The 27,008-nt window shown below is 35.8% G+C and overlaps 1 protein-coding gene across 1 annotated transcript in view; it reads left to right on the top strand.

The window, feature by feature from the left end:
* FAM133A (family with sequence similarity 133 member A) overlaps positions 1–27,008 on the top strand; it is a 48,674-nt gene that overhangs the window by 1,845 nt on the left and 19,821 nt on the right. The window lies entirely within an intron of this gene.

Here is a 27,008-nt window from a genome sequence, read left to right as displayed (position 1 = left end):
AACTTCTCCCCAGAAAAGTTATCATGATTTACAGTTCCACCAATAATGCATAAGTTCATTTATTTAATCATTCAACTAATATGTTTTTGTGCCTGCCATATGCCAGCCACATGTGGTAGAGGATGGTAATATAATGATGAATAAAACTTAACTGAGTGTATATTCTTTCATTTCATAATTTTAATCAAAACGTATACTATGGAAAAATGATTTAAATCAGTGGGGTTATGCCATAAATATTGTTCTGTAACTTATTATTTTCATTTAAAATAATAGATATCCTTTTTGAAATGAAAGCTCTTATATTTTGATAGTACTATAGTGGTTTCATTTACATGTTAAATTTTGTACTATCAGGAATTAGTATTTTGGAGTAAGCAATGAGTTAGGGATTCAGATATTTTTTAAAATATATTTTTATTAGCTAGCTAATTTTTTTGTACTGTTTATTTGATAATCTCTCTGTCTCACCCTTATTTGAAATACGACATTTACCATATTAACTAAACTGCTTGGTTCTGTTTCTGAATTCTGTTTTCTGATCCGTTGGCCTTAATTTTTCTGCAAACAACTAATGAGGTAGTGGCTGTTTTTTAATAACATTATATTTTGTGAAAATGATATGCGTTGAACAAAGGTTGGATAATATATTGAAATCCAAACAAGAAAAGTAACTAAAAACAAACTGAGAGGTAATCACTATTCACATCTTTAATGAACATCCCCCAATTAATTTCTTATCACTATGTATTTATATTTCTTAGGTTAGCAGTAAGATTGAATGTCTTTTCATATTTTTATTGTCCATTTGAGAATTGCCTATTTATACCCTTTGCTTCTTTTCCACTGAATTAAGAAAGAAATTAATTGGTGGTGAAATCCTACAGGTAAAATAATTTTGGCCTTGATTTAAGACAACTGTGACTCCTTTAGAAAATACATCTGTTCTGACTTACAACATTGGACAAATGCATCTTAACTACAGCTTTCATTTTAAATTACCTAATTTCAATTTAATTGTCATCTAAACAATGCCTTTCAAGGATTAATACTTAATCACAAAAAGTTGGAATGAAACAAGGAGAATAAAAAGAGAAAGACTTGTAAAAAAAAAAAAAAACTCATACAGAGCTATTAATGAACTATTTTGATTTTTTTGTTCTTCCTTTTTCCCAAGCCAAAGACTATATAGGTGACTTCTAACTACAGTGCTCTACTTTTGATGCATATATACTACCTTAGGTATCTTGTAACTTATTTTCATTTTTGAGGCTTTTCTTGGTCTATTAGTTAACTTAATTTTATTATTGCAGTTTCCTAAAAGAAAATAAGTATTTTCTTTATATAATGCATTTAATTTATGCATTATATCATATATTTTCTACTGTGAATATTTTTGTAAGTATTAGTTCTAGCATATGATATGCTTGTTTTTCTTCATAAGGCCATCTTTAAATTACTTGCATAGTGATATGTTCTCTGTTTCATTATTTTATGATATTCTTTTTTGGGGTCAGATGTTCATACTTCTACATGAGATGATGCTTAACACAGAATCTATTGTTATATTTAGGCTGAACATGGCTTTTTGACATCCATTTATACCTTCTCTGTTAGGAACATATACACAATCCCGACTACCACCCCTTTCACAAAAACACATATACGTAATATGCAATAAGTGCTATAGCATTATCTTGTAGATATTTAAGAAGCAAAGCATTGCAATTTCATTTATTTGTGAACTTATGTTTTTCTTTTTTTGTTGTTGTTATTCATTTAGACAGGTTTTATCTGAGTACATAAGTTAATTCTTTTTAAAAACAATTTTATTAAAGTACAATAATACAACTGTACATAAAGTACACACTGTGATATTTTAATAAATCTTTATACCTGTGAAGTCATCACCCACAGTCAAGATAATGAAAGTTTTTTATCATCCCCAAAAGCCTCTCCTTGTGCCTGCCTAGGCAACTACTGATCTGCTCTCTGTTTCTATAGACTAGTTTGCGTTTTCTGGAATGTTATATAAATAAACTGATGAGTCACATGCTATGTGTATGTTTAACTTTTTAAGAATTAACTGTTTTCCAAAGTGGTTGTACAATTTTGCATTCCTACTAGGAGCACCAACACTTGGTATGGTCATTCTTTTTAAATTTAGCCATTTTGATAGGTATGCAGTAGTATCTCATTGTGGTTTTACTTTGCATTTCCCTAATGACTAAGGATGTTAAACATCTTTTTTTTTGTAGTGATTTACCATCCACATATCTTCTTTGGTGAACTGTCTATTCATATTTTGCCCATTTTCCTATTGGGTTCTGGTCTTACTATTGAGTTTTGAGAATTTGTTATATACTGTGGATACAAGTCCTTAGCAGATATAAGTTCTGCAAGTATTTTCTCCCAATCCATGGATTTTCGTTTTATCCTCTTAACAGTGCCTTTCATAGTTTTTCAGAGAACAGAAGTTTGTAATTTTGATTCAGTCCAATTTATCATCTTTGTTTCTTTTATGAACCACGTTTTTGGTGTCATCTCTAAGAAATCTTTGCCTAGCCCAAGATCACGAAGATATTCTTCTATGCTTTTTTAGAAGTTTTATACTCTGAGATTTCACATTTAGATCTGACCTATTTTTGTCTGTGGTACAAAATATAGATTGAAATTAGGTATCTAATTGTCCCAGCATCATTTGTTGAAAAATTTTCCTTTCTCTACTGAATTACCTTGTACTTTCATCAAAAATTAGTTGTCCATATATGTGTTGGCCTCTCTATTCTGTTCCATTGTGTACTTATTTTACTTGCCTAATTTGTAAACATTTCTTAGGTATTTTTGGGAGGGAATGAGAAACAAATTGTGGGATAACAGAATTTAATTATAGTGGAGACAGTTACAGTAGCTGGATCTTCATCCTTGGCCTTTCATTTCTGCTCTCAAATATCTGAGAGAAAAGGAAAATAACAGCACTGGTAACCTAGAAAGTAAATCAAAATAAGAAACACAAATGCTTTTCTATTTTTGTGGAGTTGCCAGTGTATGGCTGTCTACAGCCCAGCCACAGGAATGGTAGCTAGCATTATTCAGAAGCACAAATAACGCCTGTTTTTCTCACCTTTGATAAGAGAGACCAGTTTGCTAAAATGTAAATAGAAAGTATTTTCAAGTTGTTAATAAATTATGATTAAAAGACAATTGTTATAAATAATTGGTTGTTATTTTCATACTATGGGTTTCAAAGCAACATTATCTCATTCCATACTCATTCCTAAAATAAGGTTACACATAAATGAATAGAATATGGTATGTAGCTATAACATTTGATTTTTAAAGGAAATATTTGTGATTTACATTTATGGCATTATAGCCTTTACTTCATGGTATTTAAAAGGGCAGTTATAATTAATGCAATGGCAGAGAAGGAAAATCAGTTACTAATTTGGATATTTGTTCTAATGCTAGTTTTCAACTTAAAAATAGCATACATGTTCAAAAATATAAATCCACATTGCAGAGGAACACTTTTACAAGGGCATTCAAAAATATTTTGCCCATGGTACTCATTTGAAGAATTCTTACATTAAAACTCAAATAAAGTAAACATTTTTTATTGCAAGTGTGGAAGCATTTTATTTAACTCTTCTAAAAGGGGAGGAAAATTGTGAAGGACTTAAAATGGTGATCAGTGTATATGACTACAATAACTATTTCTAAATTTTGCATTACATTTGGACAATGTGGAAAAAGCCCAAATGGACATTCTCTGCCAAATTTTATCCAGAATGCCAATATATATTTAACTAATTTGATTTAGTGCATCCTCTGGGGGAAAACGAATCTTATGGTACTGCAAATATTCTTCCTGGTGGGAACAAATGCATGTTCCACAGCTCTTCAGAGGTGATGGCCATTTTTATATCAAACAACATACATACAATCACAAAACCCTTTCTTAGAGTATAAAAGAGGAGAATCCCAATAATTATCAAGTCTTAGCATTTGATTTCCTTACTGAGACATTATGACCTGATTTTTAGTATAGGTTCTAGAGTCAGAATTGCTGGGCTTGAATCCTGTTTTTTTTTGTTTTTTTTTTTTCTCTTGCTAGTTGCATTAGATATTGGGCAAGCTGCCTCACTTTTCTTACTTCTGTTCTCCCTTTCTAAAATGGGGCTAAGAATGGCACATAGAACTAAAATTCAATATGGTTTGCTACTTTTCATATTACTAATAGTACTAGATCTTGATAGTTCTAAGGTCAAATAGCCACTTATCCTGGTTGGCATTATCTGCCTACAGAATGTCTCCTGTTATTTCAAAGGAAAAAAAAATCAGCACAACACAAATAAAACTCCAAACCAAGTATTGTTTTAATTTTTACACCACACACAGCCTCCTTTCTTTCTTGAGAGCTTTTAAACTTCCTGACAGTCCTAAATTATATAATCTTCTTTATCTCAACCTCAAATTTATATCTCATGTTTATTTTTGATGCCATTTATTTTTTATTCTATTATAAAGGTTAAGAGTATAAAATTTGCATACAATTAACTACATATATCTAAAAATATAATAAAATAATTCCCAATGTATTAAATAGTGACTTCTGTTCTTGGTATTAATAACTTTTTTTTTTTTAACTTTTAATGTGTTGGTTAAATTTAGAGTACTGTGCATTGTAACATAATTTTAAATACCCACCAAATGCGTTAGATTTTCCTTTTTTTCCCTTTTGCTTAGAGTAGTGGTCTCAAGCCTACCTAATAGCTGTGTGAAAGTATTGTCCTTGTTGGAGGTGGAAGGGATTTTAGAGATCCTTTAGTCCAATACCCTTATACAGACTGGGAAACTGAGGCCTTCTCTATTGGATGGACATTCTGTGTGTTTTCAAGTATGTGTCACTACAAGCAACACTTTTACAAACATTATTATGTATTCAAAAAGTCATTTTCACCAATGTTAATGATTTTGGTTTAGGGGCAGATTAAGTAGTAAAGAAAGGTCCTCTAATGATAATTATCCTAAGCATTAAGTAGTATGTACTTATAGTTGTCACTGAATAATAACTAACTTTATCATTTTCAATGTATCAGACAATGAACCAAGTACTATACTTTTACTGTTTCATTTTAATGAGCCCACTGAGGGGTTCATTATCATCCTCATACTATCCTCATATAATATTATCTTCATATCATCCTTAGTGTCCTCAGTGAGAACACTAAGACTTTAAGTGAATAACTTGCCCAAGGTCACGTAGTTTATAATCAGAAGAGCCCAGATGTAAAACCAGATGGTTTATTCCAGGTGTTAAATTCTTACTCTACCATCTCTAGTGAACAAAAATGAATGAACTCTTGAACTGAGGTGCTCGATCTGGATTTATTTAAGTGACAGCTACGGCCACTCTTCCATTCCTCTGGTTGTAGTTATGTTTTTATGATGTGAGTACCTTTGGGAGCACTAGTCCTCAAGTTCCTCTGATTTATACATGAGTGTTGGCTTGAACTGACGAAGTATACTAGAACAAGCTGATTTAACAAACAAGATGGTTTTCAGTAATTCTAACATGCCTAACAGCTTTATTTGGTTAACAACCAAACACTGGGAAGTCAGAGCTTAAAATAAATGCCAATGTGTCCAATCCATAATTAAATGAAAAACACCCTAGGAATTTTTCCGTTTAAGTATTCCTTATGGCAGAGGAACCTGTACTTTGAGGAGCCTGAAGGTATGACCTCAAGCTACCCTTTGAAAGCAGGAAACTCTCTTGAAATCTATACATTTTAACTATAAATTTATTTTCAATATTTAATGTGTATTCTATAAATTATTGACATTAGTTTTTATGTAAGACAAGATTTCCTGTCCTTGAGTAAAACTGACACCCAGGAAGATGTGTTACGATGATCCAATCCACTTTCCTGTGAGTTTCAGGCAACACCACAGGCTCTGGGGCCTGACTGTCTGGGTTTAAATTCTTTCACTTACTGACTGTATGACTCTGGACAAGTCACACATCTCTAATTCTCAGTTTCTTTATCTATAAAAAGAGGATAATGTTAGGAACTGCCCCATTTGTTGTTATATAAGAATTAAGGGGATTATCTATATAAATTGTTTAGCAGATGCATAAAGGCTCAGTGTTTTATCTATTATTATTACACAATTCACAGAGCCATGTAGGGATTTCCATCCCAGTTAAATAAGTATGATCCACAGGCAAGGCTAATGAATTTAATCAGCTTAAATTGCTGTGTTTTATATGTACACCATTCCCTTCAACTTAGAAAATAAGTTGAATTTGCCTTGTGACCCAAAGTTACATTTTATTGTCAAGGTGAGAACTAATATCCTTGGTTTAGTTATTTTCCACTGTGGCACGGTTTTCAATTAAATTCTATGATGAGCATGTAGTAAAGCCTAATGTTTCACTTTCAAGGTAGTGATAACTAACACTTCACTGTTCTTTAACTCAGCAATGAAAGGGAAGCAAGAAAATTGCATTTTTGACTAACTACAAAGGAATAAATAAACAGGGTATCTAATTAAATCATTGTTGCTTTTAGTTATCCTCAAAAAATCTGCTTAATACAGAGAAAGGAGCAAGAAATGGAGCCATAAATTCTCCAGATTCATTACTTTGTTTTAGTGACTCTTTTAAACCAGATGCAACCAATAATTCAAAATCATAATATTGAGCAGGTTTGTCTGTTTTCTTCTATAACCAGTGTTTATCTATCTAAAAAACTAAGCATTCTCTGGTTAGAGGTAGCCAAATGTTCTAATTAACACAATTTCCTTATCTGACATCATTAAAATTTGTCTAGCCTTCTCTGGAAGAAAGGTTAGAAATGGCATAAAGACAGAATTATATAAATTATTAGACTACATGCTCAGTCTACTTACAGCAACCTCCAAGCTGTTCCCAGTTTCTAATATAGGCTATACATAATTCTTTGAAAAATCTTCCTGAAAACACTTATCATATCCATTCTATAATCCAAATTTTAGTAATACTCCAGTATTTGGAATCAGACCTGTGTATATAATTATAAGCTGTATCTTTTACTTTCTGGTGATCTTGGACAAATTTCTCAACTCCCTTTGCCTGAGGTTCCTCATCTGTAAAATAAAGATAATAGTACCTACCTCCTAGAACCATGGTGAGGTTTAAATAACATAATACAGCTTAGACCATGGTGAGTCTCAGCAAATTCTAACTTTCTTACTAAACTTATCTTCTCCAGGAGCACTTACACAATGGAATATAGTTCTTTAACTCTTCATTTCCTTTAGGGCTACTCAGCCTACCTTACATTTTGTATGTTTTTTGAACTAATGAACTGGCTTCCTGATAGTAGAACTGTTCTCACTTGCTGCTGAAGTAGAAATAATTTTTAACCTTTAATTACATTCTACTTTTATATAACAATTGTCCCCTAAATGTGCCTAATATACTGATACAACTGCCATGTAGCAAATCACATTAGTTTGACTAAATTTTCAGGATTTAAAGAATTAGTGTTTTTGCAATCAACTTCTAAATAGGAGTACGTCACATACTTTATTAATAGGTAGGAGACCATGCAGAATCTTCAGAAGAAAAATTCTAGAAGCTAATGAAGATCTATATTTAAAATTAAATTAAAGTGTTTATTTAACCCCTTCTTTAATTAGCATTTTATTTCATAAGACAAGATTTCTAGAAAATAATTATCTGAAAATTGCTTTACAAATAATAGGCATTTGAAGGTAAATATATATCAAAGTATCAGGGCATTGCCTTTCAATAAATTGTATAGTGAATATCATAAAAATGGCTACTCAAAAATTTCAGTTAAGTAAGATGAATAAGCTCTAAGGATCCATTGTACATTGTACCTATAGTCAACAATAATGTATTGTACACTTAAAATTTAAGAGGCTAAATCTCATGTTGAGTTTTTACCACAGTAAAATAGGGTGTTATAGGCAACTGATGAATTATTGAACAATACATCTGAAACTAATGATGTACTATATGTTGGCTAATTGAATTTAAATAAAAAAAATAAAAAGGCTACTGAGAGAACCAGATTAATTTTTGTTTTGTTATCAGAGCCTTGTTATCTGAATTGAGCATCATCTACATGTCACATTGAATTTTCCTTTCTTGTAGTATATTAAAAAAAACAAATTCCTTAATTTATTTATTATTTGAAAGATACTTTTCCTTGGGAAGTACAGTTTTGTATTTATTTTGTTTTATTTTGGGTTTCTTTTTGTTTTGTTTTTTGTTTGTTTTATTTGTTTGTTTGTTTTAAAAGCAGTTATTGAGGCATTTAAAGTGGTTGGGAAAATGCCAGAAACCAGAGCTTGAGAACAGATCTGCCAAAAGAGCTGGTTCTCAGTATGTACAAAAGATGTCCACAGTAGAGTGAGAAATAAAAAAGGCAAACTGCAAAACAGTATCTTCAGTATGATCTCATGTATATAAAAAAGTACATATAAAAGATGTATATATGGGGTGTACATGTCTATGATTTCATATTCATAGAAAGATGTGTGAAAATATATGCAACAAATTAATGCAATTAGGTGGAAGGGAAACTTAACTTTTTATTTTCTATTCTTAAGCACTTTTTGAATTTTTAAACAATGAGAATATATTATTTTTGTAACTAAAAATGGAAAAATTTAAAGCAACAAGGCTTAACATATTTTTTAAAAATTATTTATTTATTTTAGAGGAGTGGAAGGACAGAGGGAGAGGGAGAGAGAATTTCAAGCAGACTCCCTGCTGAGCACAGAGCCCGACCTGGGGCTCGATCTCATGACCCAGAAATCATGACTTGAGCTGAAATCAAGAGTCAGACACGTAACTGACTGAGCCACCCAGGCACCCCAAGGCTTAACATATTTTGAACAAAATTTGGGTTGTTATTTACTCAAGTGAGGTTTATGTAGAGAGCTAGAGTACTGTCTTAATAACCACTTTTGCAAAGTAGGAACTATCTCTTGCTTGAGCAGCACTTGCACTTGTACAGCCTGATCTGAGATATCGTCATAAATGGGTGCCTTACAAAATGCACTATTTTTCAGCTAGTTCATGCTTCATTCTGATTGGCATTTGAATCCTTAGACATAATTGTTTTTTTTCCCAAACGTTATTTTGTTAGGACAACTATAACGATATCAGGCAGCATTGCACTCCTCTCCATTATGCTTACAATCTAAATATTTTATTTTAATCTGTATTTTATTTTATTTTTATTTGAGTATAGTTGACACACAGTATTACATTAGTTTTAGGTGTGTAACAGTGATTCAACAAGTTTATATATTTTATGCTCACCACAAGTATAGCTACCATTAGTCACCATAAAATGCTATTACAATATCATTGACTATATTCCTTACAATATGCCTTTTATTGCCATGACTAATTCATTACATAACTAGAAGCATGTATGTATCTTCCACTTCCTTTCATCCATTCTGCCCATGCTCCCACGCCCCTCTATTCTGGCAAACATCAGTTCTCTGATTCTGCATTTTGTTTATTCGTTTGTTTCTTTAGATTTCACAAATGAATAAATCATATGCTATTTGTCTTTCTCAGTCTTACAAATTTTACTTAGCATACTACCCTCTAGGTCTGTCCATGTTGTCACAGATGGCAGAATTTTGTACTTTTATGACTGTGTAATATTCCTTTGTGTATGTGTATATACATGTAACATCTTCCTTATCCATGTGTCTAATGCTGGACATATAGGTTGCTTCTATATCTTGGCTATTATAAATAATGCTGCGGGGCGCCTGGGTGGCTCAGTTGGTTGAGCGACTGCCTTCGGCTCAGGTCATGATCCTGGAGTCGCAGGATCGAGTTCCGCATCGGGCTCCCTGCTCGGCGGGGAGTCTGCTTCTCCCTCTGATCCTCCCCCTCTCATGCTCTCTGTCTTCCATTCTCTCTCAGATAAATAAATAAAATCTTTAAAAAAATGCTGCAATAAACATAGGGGTGCGTATATCTTTTCAATTTAGTGTTTTTGTTTCCTTTGGGTAAATACCCAGTAGTGGAATTACTGGATCGTATGGTATTTCTCTTTTTAGTTTTTTGAGAAACCTCCATACTGTTTTCTACAACAACTGTACCAATTTTCGTTCCTGCCAACAGTGTATGTGGATTCCTTTTGCTCCACAGCCTCGTCAACACTTGTTATTTCTTGTCTTTCTTATTTTAGCCATTCTGACAGGTGTGAGGTGATCTCTCATTTTGGCTTTGATTTTCATTTCCCTGATGATTAGTTAGGTTGAGCATCTTTTCATGTGTCTGTTGGCCGTCTGTATGTCTTCTTTGGAAAAAATGTCTATTCAGGTTTTCGGCCCATTGTTTTAATGGAATTGTTCAATATTTTTGGTTTTGAGTTGTGTAAGTTCTTTATATATTTTGGATATCACATATATTATTTGAAAATATGTTCTCCCATTCAGTAGATTACTTTTTGTTTTGTTGATGATTTCCTTTGCTATGTGAAAGCATTTTTTTAATTTTTTATTATTTTATTTTATTTATTTGAGAGAGAAAGTGTGTATGAGAGAGAGAGAGCATGAGCCGTGGGAGGGGCAGAGGGAGAGGGAGAAGCAGACTCCCCACTGAGCAGAGAGCCCAACATGGGGCTCAATCCCAGGACCCCGAGATCATGACCTAAGCCAAAGGCAGATGCTTAACCGACTAAGCCACCCAGGCACCCCTGTGCAAAAGCATTTACTTTTGCTTTTGTTTCCCTTGCTTGAGGAAACATATCCATACATATGTTGCTAAGGCTGACATCCAAGAGATTACTGTCAATATTTTCTCTTCAGAGTTTTATGGTTTCAGGTCTCACATTTAGGTCTTTAATCCCTTTTGAGTTTATTTTTGTGTATGGTGTAAGAAAGTGATCCAGTTTTGTTCTTTTGCATGTAACTGTCCAGTTTTCCCAACACAATTTATTGAAGAGACTGTCTTTTCTTCATTGTATATTCTTGCCTCCTTTGTCATACATTAATTGGCCATATAAATGTGGGTTTATTTCTGGGCTCTCTATCCTGTTCCATTGCTCTATGTGTCTAGTTTTGTACTGATGCCATATTGTTTTGATTATTACAACTTTGTAGTTTAACTTGAAATCTGAAATTTTGATGCCTCCAACTTTGTTTTTCTTTCTCAAGATTGCTTTGGCAATTTAGGGTCCTTTGTGGTTTCATACAAATTTAATATTATTGTTTTGTGAAAGATGCTGTTGGTATTTCGATAGGGATTGCATTGAGACTCTAGGTTTCTTTTGGTAGTAGGGACATTTTAACAATATTAATGCTTCCAAACCATGAGCATGGAATATCTTTCCACTTGTTTGTATTGTCCTTAATTTCTTTCATTGGTGCTTTATATTTTTCAGAGTACAGGTCTTTTACCTCCTTTATTCCTAGGGATTTTGTTTTTGATGCAAGTGGAGTTGTTTCCTTAATTTCTCTTTCTGCTACTTCATTATTAGTGTATAAAAACCTACTGATTTCTGGGTATTAACTTTGTATCCTACAACTTTACTGAATTCATTTATCACTTTAAGTAGTTTTTTGATGGAGTCTGTAGGATGTTCTATGTATAGTATCATGTCATGCACAAATAATGACACTTTATCTTCTTTTTTTCCCTATATGAATGTCTCTAATTTCTTTTTCTTGTATGATTGCTGTGACTAAGATTTCTGATACGAGGGTGAATAAAGTGGCAAAAGTGGACATCCTTGTTTAGTTCCTGATCTTAAAGGAAAAGCTCTCAGTTTCACCAATGATATTAGTGGTGAGTTTTTTATATACAGCTTTATTATGTTGAGGTATGTTCCCTCTGAACACACTTTGATAAGAGTTTTTATCATGAATGGGTGGGGTATTTTGTCCAATGCTTTTTCTGCATCTACTTAGCTGAGCATATGATTTTATCCTTTGTTTTGTTGATGTTTGTGATTGATTTGTGAGTATTGAACCATCCTTGCATACCCAGAATAAATCTCCCTTGATCATGGTGAATAATCCTTTTAATGTATTGTTGGATTTGATTTGCCAGTATTTTTTTGAGGATTTTGGCATGTATGTTTATCAGGCATATTGGCCTTAATTTTCTTTTTTGTGGTATATGCCTGGTTTTGATATCAAGGTAATGCTGGCCTCATAGAATGTATTTGGAAGCTTTCCTTCCTCTTCCATTTTTTGGAATAGTTTAAGGAGGATAGGTATTAACTCTTCTTCTTTAAATGTTTGGTAGAATTCCCCTGTGAAGCCATCTGGCCCTGGACTTTTGATTGTTGGGAGGTTTTTGATTACTGATTCAGTTTCTTTGCTGGTTATCAGTCTGTTCAAGTTTTCTATTCCTGTTTCAGTTTTAGTAATTTATATGTTACAAGGAATTTATTCATTTCTTCCAGGTTGTCCAATTTGTTGGCATACTAGTATTCTCTTATAATCCTTTGTACTTTTGTGATGTCAGTTGTTACTTCTTTATCTTGATAGGGATTGCATTGAATGTGTAGATTGCCTTGGGCAACATAGACATTTTAACAATATTTGTTCTTCCAATCCAATGAGCATAGAATATTTTTCCATTTCTTTGATTCCTCGGTTTCTTTCATGAATGTTCTACAGTTTTCAGAGTACAGATCTTTTACCTCTTTGGTTATTTTTATTCTTAGGTATCTTATGGTTTTCAGTGCAATTATAAATGGGATTGATTCCTTGATTTTTCTTTCTGCTGCTTCACTATTGGTGTATATAAATGTAATAGATTTCTTTTCTTTTTTTTTAAGATTTTATTTATTTGAGAGAGAGAATGAGAGAGAGAGAGAGAGCATGGGGGGGAGGGTCAGAGGGAGAAGCAGACTCCCTGCTGAGCAGGGAGCCCAATGCGGGACTCGATCCTGGGACTCCAGGATCATGACCTGAGCCGAAGACAGTCACTTAACCAACTGAGCCACCCAGGCACCCCAAATGTAATATATTTCTGTAAATTGATTTTATATCTTACAACTCTTTTGTCCTGCTGGTTTTAGGATTTTTTCTTTATCATTGTATTTTGCCAATTTAACTAAAATATGTCTTGGCATTGGCCTCTTTTTGTTGATTTTGATGGGAGTTCTCTGTGCCTCCTGGATTTGGATATCTGTTTCCTTCCCCAGATTAGGGAAGTTTTTAGCTATTATATCCTCAAATAAACCTTCTGCCCCCTTTTCTCTCTCTTCTTCTGGGACACCTATGATAGAAATGTTATGTTTGATGGAGTCACTGAGTTCCCTACATCTATTATCATGTTGCCTAATTCTTCTTTCTCTCTTTTGTTCAGCATCAATATTTTCCATTATTCTAGCTTCTGTATCGCTAATTTGTTCCTCTGTTCCTCCCATCCTTGTGGTCACTATGCTGCTGTGTTTTGGCTACTCTGTCTCCTCAGGTCATTTGTCTGCAGCATTTCTCCTTGCCTGCAGTGTGCAGTGTTTGGACCTTGGCCAGAGTATGGCCAGTTTTAGCCAGGTGTATTCTGATCTGTTTGTTAAGTGAGACCTGATGCTACTTCCACTAGAACTGATATCCTGCAGAGCTCTCTGTCTGGGAGACATGGTGCATCCTATGGTTTCTGCTGTTCTTCCGGTGAAGGGGCCCACTGGGACTTGGGCACACTTGCCTGAAAAAAGCAATACCAGCAAAGTGCAGGGGGGCCAGACTTGGTGTAAGCAGATTAGGCAGCCAGTGTTAAGTTCTGTGCCACTTACTGAACCTGGTTTATGCTGAGGGGTGGGGGGTGGAAATGGTGCCATCCAGCTCCTTTGTCCCCAGAGAGTGGTCTCTGTGGCTACTGCTCTCAGGTAAGCACTCCCAGAGGAGCGAATAATCTCCCCTTATATGACTCAAGCATTTTCAGATCTCTGTTTTTAAGCTGTCTGTCTCCAGGTTGCTTGCCGGCCTGGAGCAGTGTGGTGCACTTTGGCCTCTATCCCAGCCAAGCCTGCTGCCTTTTAAAACTCCAAACCTTAGGGACGTCCTGTGGCAGAGGCCTGCACTGGTCTTCTAGGGGAGGGTCTTGCTGCACTGGGACGGATGCAGGTTTGACAGAGATAGGCAGTCGTGCCAGAATGCAGGGGCGTGGGATTTGAAGCAAGCAGGCTAAACAGCCAGTGTCAGTGTGAGAAGCCCTCAGGAGGTGTCTCTGTTGCTTAAGCTGAGTGGCAGGGAGCAAAATGGCTCCCCCTGGCTCTTTTGTCCCTGGAGAAGCATCCCTGTGAATACCACCTTTCACAGAAGTGCTCCAAGAAGAGGAAACAGTCTCTCCCCAGTGCACCATACGATCCTCCTATCTCGCTGTGTGCCACGGGGTTGTTTGCCTGCCTTCTCTTCAGTTCTCTATCCCAGCCAAGTCCACAGACCTTTAAAACTCCAGTCTTTGAGCCCTGCTGGTTGCAAAAACTCACAAAAATCAGACCCTCTCATTTTCCCAACCAATGGCTTTAGTGAAGTATTCTCCTTCTGTGTTTCCCTGTGCGCTTCTCTCTCTCTTGCCTTTCTCTGCAACCAGGGCTCCCTCCCCTCCACAGCACCTGCAATCCCGTTTCTCCTCCAAACCATGTCACTGCACTTCCTACCTTCCTTGATGCAGCCTCCTCTCTCCCTCTAGTTGTGGAGTTTGTTCTGTCAGTCCTCAGGTTGATTTCTTAGGTATTCAGATGATTTGATAGTTATCTAGTTGTGTTCGAGGTACCAGATCAGCCTAGGGTCCTCCTACTATTGCTGCCATCTTAGTTAGCTCTTTTGTATATGTTTAATCCCACAGGAAATAATAGATGAATAAATAATTATTGCTACCCTACTGAAATTCTCCATGAGTATCAGAGTCTAAACTAATTGAAGTATAAAGTAGACAGCGAAATGTGCATCTCTTTTGAGCCCCAGGTGCATATAATCAACTGTCTATTCAAAATCTCTACTTGGATATTTAGCAGGCATCTCAAAATTAACATGTGCAAAAGCGAATTTGCTCACCCACCCTTTGCCACTTATTTTCTTTAGTGAGCCCCATCTCAATAAGTGGTACCTCTCTCTACCAAGTTCTAGATATTTGGTAGTCATCTTTGATTCCTTTTTCTCCCTTACGTCATATCTAATCAGTCCCCGAGTCCTCTTAGTTCTACCTCCAAAATAGTATCTCTTAACTTCCCATTTGTCTCCTACTCTAGTTCCAACATCCTAGTCCAGACCATCATCATCTACTACCACTACTGCATTCTAAACTATCATACCTGGACTACTGCCTAACTGATCGCCCTGCATTCCTTCTTAGCCCACTAATATTTCTTTACACAATGGGCAAAATGATCTTTTAAAGATGAAAGTATAATCATATCACTTTCCTATTTAAAATTTTCAGTGTCAGGATGCCTGGGTGGCTCAGTGGTTAAGCATCTGCCTTTGGCTCGGGTCGTGATCCCAGGATGGGGCTCCTTGCTCAGCAGGGAGCCTACTTCTCCCTCTGCCTGATGCTCCCCCTGCTTGTGCACTTGCTCTCTGTCTCTCTCTCTCTGACAAATAAAATCTAAAAGAAAAAAAGAAAATTTTCAGTAGCTCCCCACTTGGGCATACAATATGCTCAATTAAGGATATAATTTAAGAGCCATGGCATTCTAGCCTCAACCTAGCCCAAGTAAACATCTTTCTTACCTAGATTAACACTTCTTTTGCATCCAATCTTACTTACCTCCTATCTATTATTCATATGATAGAATGATTTTTCTAAAAGACAAATTTGAATATGTCTCTCTTTCTCTTTTATTCTAAACTCTTCCCATGGTCTTTTAGAAAAAGTTCAATCTTTAATATTGCCCACAACGTCCTTTATGATTATGTTCCTGCCCATTTCTCCAGCATCATCCCATGCCACCATAATCATTGATCATTACCTTCCTGTCATATTGTCCTGATGTTTCTTGAAGGAGCCAAGCTAATTCCTATTTCAGTACCTTCATATATGTTTTTCTTTCTGCATTGAACAGAACCCTATCCACTCTACCTGGCTAAAGACTATTCATCTTTCAGGTCTTATTTATTTATTTATTTATTTATTTATTTTACAGATTTTATTTATTTATTTGACAGAGAGAGACACAGCAAGAGAGCGAGAGAGGGAACACAAGCAGGGGGAGTGAGAGAGGGAGAAGCAGGCTTCCTGCGGAGCAGGGAGAACAATGCGGGGCTTGATCCTAGGACCCTGGGCTCATGACCTGAGCCGAAGGCAGACGCTTAACGACTGAGCCACCCAGGTGCCCCTCAGGTCTTCTTTTAAATCCTACTTTCAAAGAGAGATCTTCCCTGTTCCTATAGACTAAGCATTAATTATGTGCCTCAAACTCTATACATTTTCTTTATAGAACTATTACAGTTTTAATTATGTAGTTATTTGTGGATTATTTATTTACTGTGAGCATTTCTAAAATCTATGAGTTTAGGGACCATAATTGTATTACAGTGTCACCAGCACTTCCTAGCATGGTGCTGGGCACATAGTAAGCACTCAATAAATATAAGATGAATGAATGAATGAACATGCAATAAGAATATAAGAGACAAGGAAATTATTTCCTTCTAAAGGATCTGGAAAGTCAGGAATTAAAGGAAAAGTACCCTAGGAAAAGGAAACATATTTGTTCAAAGTCAAAGAGTTAGGAAAGTTCTTGGAATATTTGAAGAATAGTAAGCTACCTTTTGTGACTAAAGCATAAGGATCTCAGTGATATATGGAGGAAGAGGACAGAATAAGAGGAAGGGGGTTAAGGTAAGATGAGGTTAGAGAAGTAGATCAAGGCCAGGATCTTTTTGCCAAACTAGGGAATTCAAATGTAATTAAGTAAATATTAGGGAGTGACTGATTTTTTTTTTTTTTTCAGGGAAGGTAACTAGAATTGGTAGTGTGGAAGATAGACTGGACAGAGAAAATAGTAAAGAGTAATATGTATGCAAGTAGGGCATACTTGGTGCACAGCATTTGCAAAGCAAACTGTATTATTTATAGGACCCTCCTAAAAGCTTGTGACTGTGTGTGTGTAGTGTCACTCAGATATATATTATTTAATTTCAAAATTTTCTTTGAAATTTTTGTTAAATATGGACATAGGTCCTCCCATTATGCCCTCATGATATCATGATAATTCTTAATACCAGCAGTTCTAACAATATGAAATTACATCAGCCTGACACATTTACCTTTTTGAAGTATGTTCACATATAGTACCTTATTTGATTTTCACCAAAACTCATAAAATAGAGACAGCTTTTCTCATTTTATTGAAGTGAAAGCTGGACTCACAGAGGCTAAAAGACCATCCTGTTTATATAATTAATATATGTGAGATGTAGCATTAGAACTTTTTTCTAAGTCCAAAGCCCTTCTCAATTCAGCACATATCCATGAATTGTAGCACCAATTTTACTGTCATTACTTTTTATAACTAATGCTTTTTATAAAGGTTTCATAACAAGTTCTTATAACTTTGAAGTAACAACAATCTATAAGGCCTGAACAAAGACAGAACAAATAATTACACAGATAAATGGATTATAAATTTAATCTTCATTTAAATTCAGTGTTGGTTATTTATTAAAAATAACACCTATATTTTAGACCTTTTAAAAAATCTAGGGGTTATTTTGAAGGGAAATAATGAGTGTCCATGTAAAATAATTGCATTGGGTTGGCAGAACAGGGATTATCTCATTATCTTTAGACGTGAAGAAAGGATGGAAAGAAACTGGAGTAGATATGCCAAAAGATGGAAATGCCAATATGGTTAAACATCTTTTGAGAAAGATGATACAGCATGTTTATTATTTATAGTAATTTTGTTTGGAATGTCTTTTTAAGACTAATTTTTTAGAGCAATTTTAGCTTTACAACAAAATTGAGAGGGAGGTACAGAGATTTCACATATACCCTCTACCCTCCACACCTGCATAGCCTCCCCCATTATCTACATCACTCACCAGATTTTTTTTTTTAACCAAGGATGAACCTATACTGACACATCATAATTATCCAAAGTCTATAGTTTACCTTAGGGTTTTCTCTTAATGTTTATGGGTTTGGACAAATGTATAATGACATGTATCCACTGCCACTGTATTTTCAATGCCCAGAAAATCCTCTCTGCTCTGGCTTTTCATCTCCCCACCACTGGAAACCACTGATATTTTTACTATCTCCATAGTTTTTCCTTTTACAGAATGCCATATAGTTAGGATTATACAGCATATAGCCTCTTTAGATTGGCTTATTTCCCTTAGTAATATGAGTTTACATTTCCTTCATGTCTTTTCATGCCTTGATAGCTTATTTCTTTTTAGTGCTGAGTAGTAGTCCAGTATCTGGATGTACCACACTTCATTTACCCATTCACATACTGAAGAATATCTTTGTTGCTTCCAAGTTTTGCCAGTTATAAATAAAGCTGCTATAAATGTCTGTGTGCAGGTATCTCTGCAGACATAAATTATCAACTTTTTCAAGATATATACCAAGGAGCACAGTTGCTAAATCATGTGGTAAGAGTGTATTTAGCTTTTTTTATTATGTTATGTTAATCACCATACATTACATCATTAGTTTTTTATGTAGTGTTCCATGATTCATTGTTTGCGTATAACACCCAGTGCTCCATTCAGTATGTACCCTCTTTAATACCCATCACCAGGCTAACCCATCCCCCCACCACCCCCCTCTAGAACCCTCAGTTTGTTTCCCAGAGTCCATAGTCTCTCATGATTCATCTCCCCCTCTGATTTCCCCCACTTCATTTCTCCCTTCCTACTATCTTCTTTTTTTTTCTTTTTTTAACATATAATGTATTATTTATTTCAGAGGTACAGGTCTGTGATTCAACAGTCTTACTCAATTCACAGCTTCACCATAGCACATACCCTCCCCAATGTCTATCACCCAGTGACCCCATTCATCCCACCCCCTACGACTCCAGCAACCCTCAGTTTGTTTCCTGAGATTAAGAATTCCTCATATCAGTGAGATCATATCATACATGTCTTTCTCTGATTGACTTATTTCACTCAGCATAATACCGTCCAGTTCCATCCACATCATTGCAAAAGGCACGATTTCATTCCTTTTGATGGCTGCATAATATTCCATTGTATATATATACCAGTTCTTCTTTATCCAATCATTAGTCATTGGACATCTTGGCTCTTTCCATAGTTTGGCTATTGTGGACATTGATGCTATAAACATCAGGGTGCACGTACCCCTACAGATCCCTCCATTTGTATCTTTGGGGTAAATACCCAGTAGTGCAATTGCTGGGTCATAGGGCAGCTCTATTTTCAACTTTTTGAGGAACCTCCATACTGTTTTCCAGAGTGGCTGCACCACCTTGCATTCCCACCGACAGTGTAGGAGGGTTCCCCTTTCTCCGCGTCCCCGCCAACATCTGTCGTTCCCTGACTTGTTAATTTTAGCCATTCTGACTGGTGTGAGGTGGTATCTCATTGAGGTTTTGATTTGGATTTCCCTGATGCCGAGCGATATTGAACAATTTTTCATGTGTCTGTTGGCCATTTGGATGTCTTCTTTGGAAAAATGTCTGTTCATGTCTTCTGCCCATTTCTTGATTGGATCATTTGTTCTTTGGGTGTTGAGTTTGATAAGTTCTTTATAGATTTTGGATACTAGCCCTTTATCTGGTATGTCACTTGCAAATATCTTCTCCAATTCTGTCGGTTGTCTTTTGGTTTTGTTGACTGTTTCTTTTGCTGTGCAAAAGCTTTCTATCTTGATGAAGTCCCAATAGTTCATTTTTGCCCTTGCTTCCCTTGCCTTTGGTGATGTTTCTAGGAAGAAGTTGCTGCGGCTGAGGTCAAAGAGGTTGCTGTCTGTGTTCTCCTTTAGGATTTTGAGGGACTCCTGTCTCACATTTAGGTATTTCTTTTTTTTTTTTTTTTTTAAAGATTTTATTTATTTCTTTGACAGAAAGAGACACAGCAAGAGAGGGAACACAAGCAGGGGAGTGGGAGAGGGAGAAGCAGGCTTCCCGCGGAGCAGGGAGCCCGATGCGGGGCTCGATCCCAGAACCCTGGGATCATGACCTGAGCCGAAGGCAGACGCTTAACGACTGAGCCACCCAGGCGCCCCCACATTTAGGTATTTCAACCATTTTGAGTCTATTTTTGCGTGTGGTGTAAGGAAATGGTCCAGTTTCATTCTTCTCCATGTGGCTGTCCAATTTCCCCAGCACCATTTATTGAAGAGACTGTCTTTTCTCCATTGCATACTTTTTCCTGCTTTGTCGAAGATTTGACCATAGAGTTGAGGGTCTATATCTGGACTCTCTATTCTGTTCCATTGGTCTATGTCTGTTTTTGTGCCAGTACCATGCTGTCTTGGTGATCACTGCTTTGTAATATACCTTGATTGGGCAACGTGATGCCCCCAGCTTTGTTTTTCCTTTTCAACTTTCTTTGGTGATTCAGGGTCTTTTCTGATTCCATACAAATTTTAGGATTGTTTGTTCCAGCACTTTGAAAAACGTCATTGGAATTGTGATTAGGATGGCTTTGAAGGTATAGATTACTCTGGGTAGCATAGACAATATTACAATGTTTATTCTTCTGATCCATGAGCATGGAATGTTTTTCCATCTTTTTTGTGTCTTCTTCAATTTCTTTCATGAGTGTTCAGTAGTTCCTAGGGTATAGATCCTTTACGTCTTTGGTTAGGTTTATTCCGAGGTATCTTATGGTTTTGGGTGCTATTGTAAATGGAGTCGTTTCTCTAATTTCTCTTTCTACAGTTGCATTGTTAGTGTATAAGAAAGCAACTGATTTCTGTGCATTGATTTTGTATCCTGCCACATTACTGAATTGCTGTATGAGTTCTAGTAATTTGGGGGTGGAGTCTTTTGGGTTTTCCACATAAAGTATAATGTCATCTGCTAAAAGAGAGAGTTTGACTTCTTCTTTGCCAATTTGAATATCTTTTATTTCTTTTTGTTGTCTGATTGCTGTTGCTAGGACTTCTAGTGCTATGTTGAACAATAGTGGCAAGAGTGGCCATCCTTGACGTGTTCCTGCTATTAAGGGAAAGGCTCTCAGCTTTTCCCCATTGAGGATGATATTCGCTGTGGGTTTTTCATAGATGGATTTTTATGAACTTGAAGAATGTTCCCTCTATCCCTATACTCTGAAGAGTTTTAATCAGGAAAGGATGCTGTATTTTGTCAAATGCTTTTTCTGCGTGTGGTGTAAGGAAATTGAGAGGACCATATGGTTCTTCTCTCTCCTCTTATTGATGTGTTCTATCACATTTATTGATTTGCAAATGTTGAACCACCCTTGCATCCCGGGGATAAATCCCACTTGGTCATGGTGAATGATCCTTTTAATGTATTGTTGGATCCTATTAGCTAGAATTTTGTTAAGGATTTTCGAATCCATATTCATCAGGGATATCAGTCTGAAATTCTCCTTTTTGATGGGGTCTTTGCCTGGTTTGGGGATTAAGGTAATGCTGGCCTCATAGAATCAGTCTGGAAGCTTTCCTTCTATTTCTATTTTTTTAAGCAGCTTCAGGAGAATAGGTATAATTTCTTCTTTGAATGTTTGGTAGAATTCCCCAGGGAATCTATCAGGCCTTGGACTCTTTTTTTGGGGGGGAGGTTTTTGATCACTGCTTCAATCTCATTACTGGTTATTGCCTATTCAGGTTGTCAATTTCTTCCTGTTTCGGTCTTGGCAGCTTATAGGTTTCCAGGAAGGCCTCCATTTCATCCAGATTGTTCAGTTTATTGGCATATAGTTGTTGATAATAATTTCTAATAATTGTTTCTATTTCCTTGGTGTTAGTCATGATCTCTCCCCTTTCATTCATAATTTTATTAATTTGGGTCCTTTCTCTTTTGGGTAAGTCTGGCGAATGGTTTATTGATCTTATTAATTCTTTCAAAGAACCAGCTTCTAGTTTCATTGATCTGATCTACTGTGTTTCTGGTTTCTAATTGATCTCTACTCTAATCTTAATTATTTCTCTTCTAATGCGTGGCTTAGGCATCATTTGTTGCTTTCTCTCTAGTTCTTTAAGGTGTAGAGTTAGTTGGTGAATTCGGGATTTTTCTATTTTTTTGAGTGAGGCTTGGATGGCTGGGTATTTCCCCCTTAGGACCACCTTTGCAGTATCCCATAGGTTTTGGACCAATGTGTTTTCGTTCTCATTGGTTTCCATTAATTGTTTAAGTTATTCTTTGATTTCCTGGTTGGCCCAAACATTCTTGGGCAGAGTGGTCTTTAGCTTCCAAGTGTTTGAATTTCTGCCAAATTTTTTCTTGTGATTGAGTTCCAGTTTTAAAGCATTGTGGTCTGAGAATATGCAGGGAATAATCTCAGTCTTTTGGTATTGGTTGAGACCTGATTTGTGACCCAGTATGTGGTCTATTCTGGAGAAAGTTCCACGTGTGCTCGAGAAGAATGAGTATTCTGTTGTTTTAGGGTGGAATGTTCTGTATATATCTGTGAGGTCCATCTGGTCCAGTGTGTCATTCAAAGCTCTTGTTTCTTTGTTGATTTTCTGCTTAGATGGTCTGTCCATTGCTGAGAGTGGAGTATTGAGGTCTCCTACAACTAACGTATTGTTATCAATATGACTCTTTATTTTGGTTAACAGTTGGTTTGTGTAGATGGCTGCTTCCATGTTGGGGGCATAAATGTTTACAATTGTTAGATCTTCTTGTTGGATAGACCCTTTAAGAATGATATAGTGTCCTTCTTTTTCTCTAACTACAGTCTTAATTTAAAATCTAACTTGTCTGATATAAGAATTGCTACCCCAGCATTCTTTTGAGGTCCTCTGGCATGGAAGATGGATCTCCATCCCTTCACTTTCAGTCTGGATGTATCTTTAGGTTCAAAATGAGTCTCTTGTAGACAGCGTATGGATGGTTCCTGTCTTTTTATCCAATCTGCAACCCTGTGCCGTTTTATGGGAGCATTTATGGTGTTCACATTGAGAGTGATTATTGAAAGATATGAATTTATTGTCATCATGTTGCCTGTGAAGACCTTGTTTTTATAGTTTGTCCCTGTAAATTTCTGTTGTATTTCACTCTTGGGGTCTTTCTCCTTTTATAGAGCTCCCCTTAATATTTCTTGCAGGGCCGGCTTAGTGGTCACATATTCTTTTAGTTTCTGCCAGTCTTGGAAGCTCTGCATCTCTCCATCCATTCTAAATGACAGTTTTGCTGGATAAAGTATTCTTGGCTGCATGTTCTTCACATTTAGTACACTGAATATGTCTTGCCAGCCCTTTCTGGCTTGCCAGGTCTCTGTGGATAGGTCTGATGTTATTCTGATGTTCCTCCCTCTGTATGTAAGGAATCTCTTCCCCCTAACTGCCCTTAAGATGGTTTCCTTTGTTCTAAGATTTGCACGTTTTACTATTTCATGCCGGGGTGTTGGCCTGTTTTCCTTGATCTTGGGAGGGGTCCTCTCTGCCTCTAGGACGCGAATGCTTGTTTCATTCCCCAGATTAGGGAAGTTCTCAGCTATGATTTGCTCAAGTATATCTTCTAGTCCTCTCTCTCTGTCCACCCCCTCTGGGATTCCAATAATTTTGACATTGGAATGTTTCATGGTGTCACTTATTTCTCTGATTCTATTTTCATGGATTCTGAGTTGTTTTTCTCTGGCCTCCTATATTTGCTATCTTTAAATAACCCTGTGTTACTTAAAGCATTGTTCACTGCTGGGCACAATTTAATTGATTTTTGTTAGGTTTCTCTTAATTGGTTAAATCACTAACATCGTAAGCAGTTCCAGGCCTCTGATTGGTCAGAACTGTGTTGCAAATCACAGCAAACATTGAGGAAGTAGGAGATGACAGCTTTATGAGTATAACTGATTTGGGTGGAGCTAAGTTAACTGATTTGGGGTGAGGCTAAGGAAAGACAAAATGTCCACCCACTTCACTGTGCCATATGCTCCAAGTGAAGAACAGAAAATAAAATCCTTTGAGGAGGCCTTTCCTGTTCAGGACCAGATGCAAATAAGTAAGTGGTTTTGCTAATGAGTAGCCTAGGGCATATTTTCTCTCTACCAGATCTCTCCCTTAGTCACCCCAAAGAAAACAACCTATGCAAAAGCAATGTGCTTCCTGTGGAAGTGCAACTTTAAGCCCCTATCTTTCTCTAAGATCCAGATGATTCCTGCTTCTAAACTCCTGTTACATAGAAATTTTTGAGCTTTCTCTGGAAATGAGGAACTATTTAATTGAGGATGTGCAGTGGGAAGAGGATTTAGGAGATGGAGGGAGGGGAAAGTAAGTTTAGGTAATCAGTGAAGAGTGATATATGCTAGGATTATAACAAGGAAGCAGCACAACTAGGGTTGGAATCCATTAGGCTCCAAAGTCAATATACATCTTTATTAGAATTTTCTAGTATTAGTATGCATTAGAATCACCTGAGGGCTATGTTAAAAATGTAAGTTCATGACCCCTGGATTTCTAAAGTCCAGAAATCTATATTTTTAACAAGTATCCTAGGTGGCTATGATACAAATAATCAGTGCACATACTCTGAGAAACATTTTGTCATAGCAATGGTTCTTGAAGTTTTTTGTTTCAGGATTGCTTTACTTCATTACATAGTACTGAGGACCCCAAAGAGCATTTGTTTATGTGGTAAATAGTATCTGATAAATAATAGCTATTGATCCTTAAGGTATTAAAAGTAAAAACTGAGAATACCCAACGTTTACATCAACATGGATGGGACTGGAGGAGATTATGCTAAGTGAAATAAGTCAAGCAGAGAAAGTCAATTATCATATGGTTTCACTTATTTGTGGAACATGAGGAATAGCATGGAGGACATTAGGAGAAGGAAGGGAAAAATGAGGGGGGGATTGGAGGGAGAGATGAACCATGAGAGACTATGGACTCTGAGAGACAAACAGGGTTTTAGAGGGGAGGGGGGAGGGGGGATTGGTTAGCCCGGTGATGGGTATTAAGGAGGGCACGTACTGCATGGAGCACTGGGTGTTATACAAAAACAATGGATCGTGGATCACCACATCAAAAACTAATGATGTATTGTATGGTGACTAACATAACATAATAAAATTAAAAAAAAGAGAGAGAGAAATGTTTAAAATGTTTACCTCATTTGAAAATACCAGTTAATAAGGCCATTGCATTTTAACCTGATAACATTTTATGAGAAGTAATTATATCTTCCAAATTAAAAGTATTTAGTGAACAGGATGTATTATTTTACAGTTTTAAATCTCTTTAATGCTGACTTAATAATTCTCATATATATTTCTACATTTAATCTGTTGTGATATGATGTTTTGGTTGAAGTATATGAAGAAAATAAGGCCTCATATAAATAACATAGTTGGAAAAATGAGAACCTTGCAGACCCCCTGGGAGTATCTTGGAGAACCCCATGGGTCCTGGTATCCCATTTTGAGTTATAGTCTTAGAGTCATATCTGTTTGTTGCTATCAGAAAGGTTTATATTAGTCAGTTCATTTTGGTCATAAATATTTAGAGATATCAAGGAAGGTAAAAAATTAATTTATTCCATAGATTGTTTTAGATTATTAAATTATTTCATAAAATTTACTCTAATATTTCTTTTATTAATTTACTCTGTAAATTTGACAGCACTATAGAAATATAAAATTAGGAGTCCAGATGTTGGAACAGAATTTGTTTCAGGAAATTGGGTTTCAGAACAATGATTCCATTGAGGGTAGAGGAATTTCAGCAATGGGGAAGAATACATTCGATGACCGATTATAGGTAGGAAAAGTGTGATAACAGGGATCAATTTGTAGTTACTTACACTAGTTATTTACAATTGATTAAATAATTATAATGGTGAGAAAGTGCTAATCATAACCTTTTAAGGAGGATTATTACTTTGCCTGAATAAAAGAACCTTTTGTTCTGGTCAGCATACCTTTTTATTACATTTTTTTGTTACTTTAAGTTTTAGTTCGGTAACCTAAACCTTACCACCAGTTTAGTGCAAAAACTTTAACAAATATTATTTTATATTTATTTTTGGTCAATGTGAAAGAACCTGAAAAGGAAACTGGAAAGGAGAAGCTAAAAATGTGAGAGGAAAACCAAGTAGTACAGTATGGAAAAGGAGGGTAATCTTACAGTGGAGAAATAAGACAAACACTACCTCAGGTGATCAACACATCTATCCTTGGTAGGATGTGATAAGAATGGTTCCTTACCTGTGTTCTTTCTTCCAAGAATTTAAACCTAATTCCAACCATGAGAAAAACATCAGAGAAGCCCAAATTGAAGAGGATTCTAATAAATGTCTGATCAGTACTCCTCAAAAACAGTCAAGGTCATCAAAACCAAGGAAATTCTGAGAAACTTCCATAATCATGAGGAGCCTGGGAGACCTGGTGACTAAATGTAATGTGGTACCCTGGATGGATTCCTGGGATTAAAAAAATGGCATTAGCTAAAAACTAAGGGAATTAGAATAAATAATGGACTTTAGTTGATATGACTATGTCAGTATTGGCTCATCAGTTGTGGCAAGTGTTTCATATTAAATAACAGAAACTGGGTACAGAGGATACAAGAATTGCAACTTTTCTGTAAATCTAAAAATATTCTAAAATTAAAAAAATGTTTTAATAAAGCATTTCACTCAAAATGGATTAAAGACCTAAATGTAAGACCTGAAAATATAAAACTCCTAAAAAAAACATGAGCAGTAATCTCTTGGACATTGGCCTTAGGAATATTTCTCTGAATGTCTCCTCAGGCAAGGGAAACAAAAGCAAAAATAAACTATTGGGACTATATCAAAATAAAAAGGATTTTTCAAAGTGAAGAAAACCATCATCAAAATGAAAAGTCAACCTACAAAATGGGAGGATATATTTGCAAATGATATATCCAA

Source organism: Phoca vitulina, unplaced genomic scaffold, assembly GCF_004348235.1.
Source record: "Phoca vitulina isolate PV1807 unplaced genomic scaffold, GSC_HSeal_1.0 scaffold57, whole genome shotgun sequence".
Classification (NCBI taxonomy): domain Eukaryota; kingdom Metazoa; phylum Chordata; class Mammalia; order Carnivora; family Phocidae; genus Phoca; species Phoca vitulina.
The sequence above is the reverse complement of the archived record's forward strand: the minus strand, read 5'-3'. Positions and strand labels throughout refer to the sequence as shown.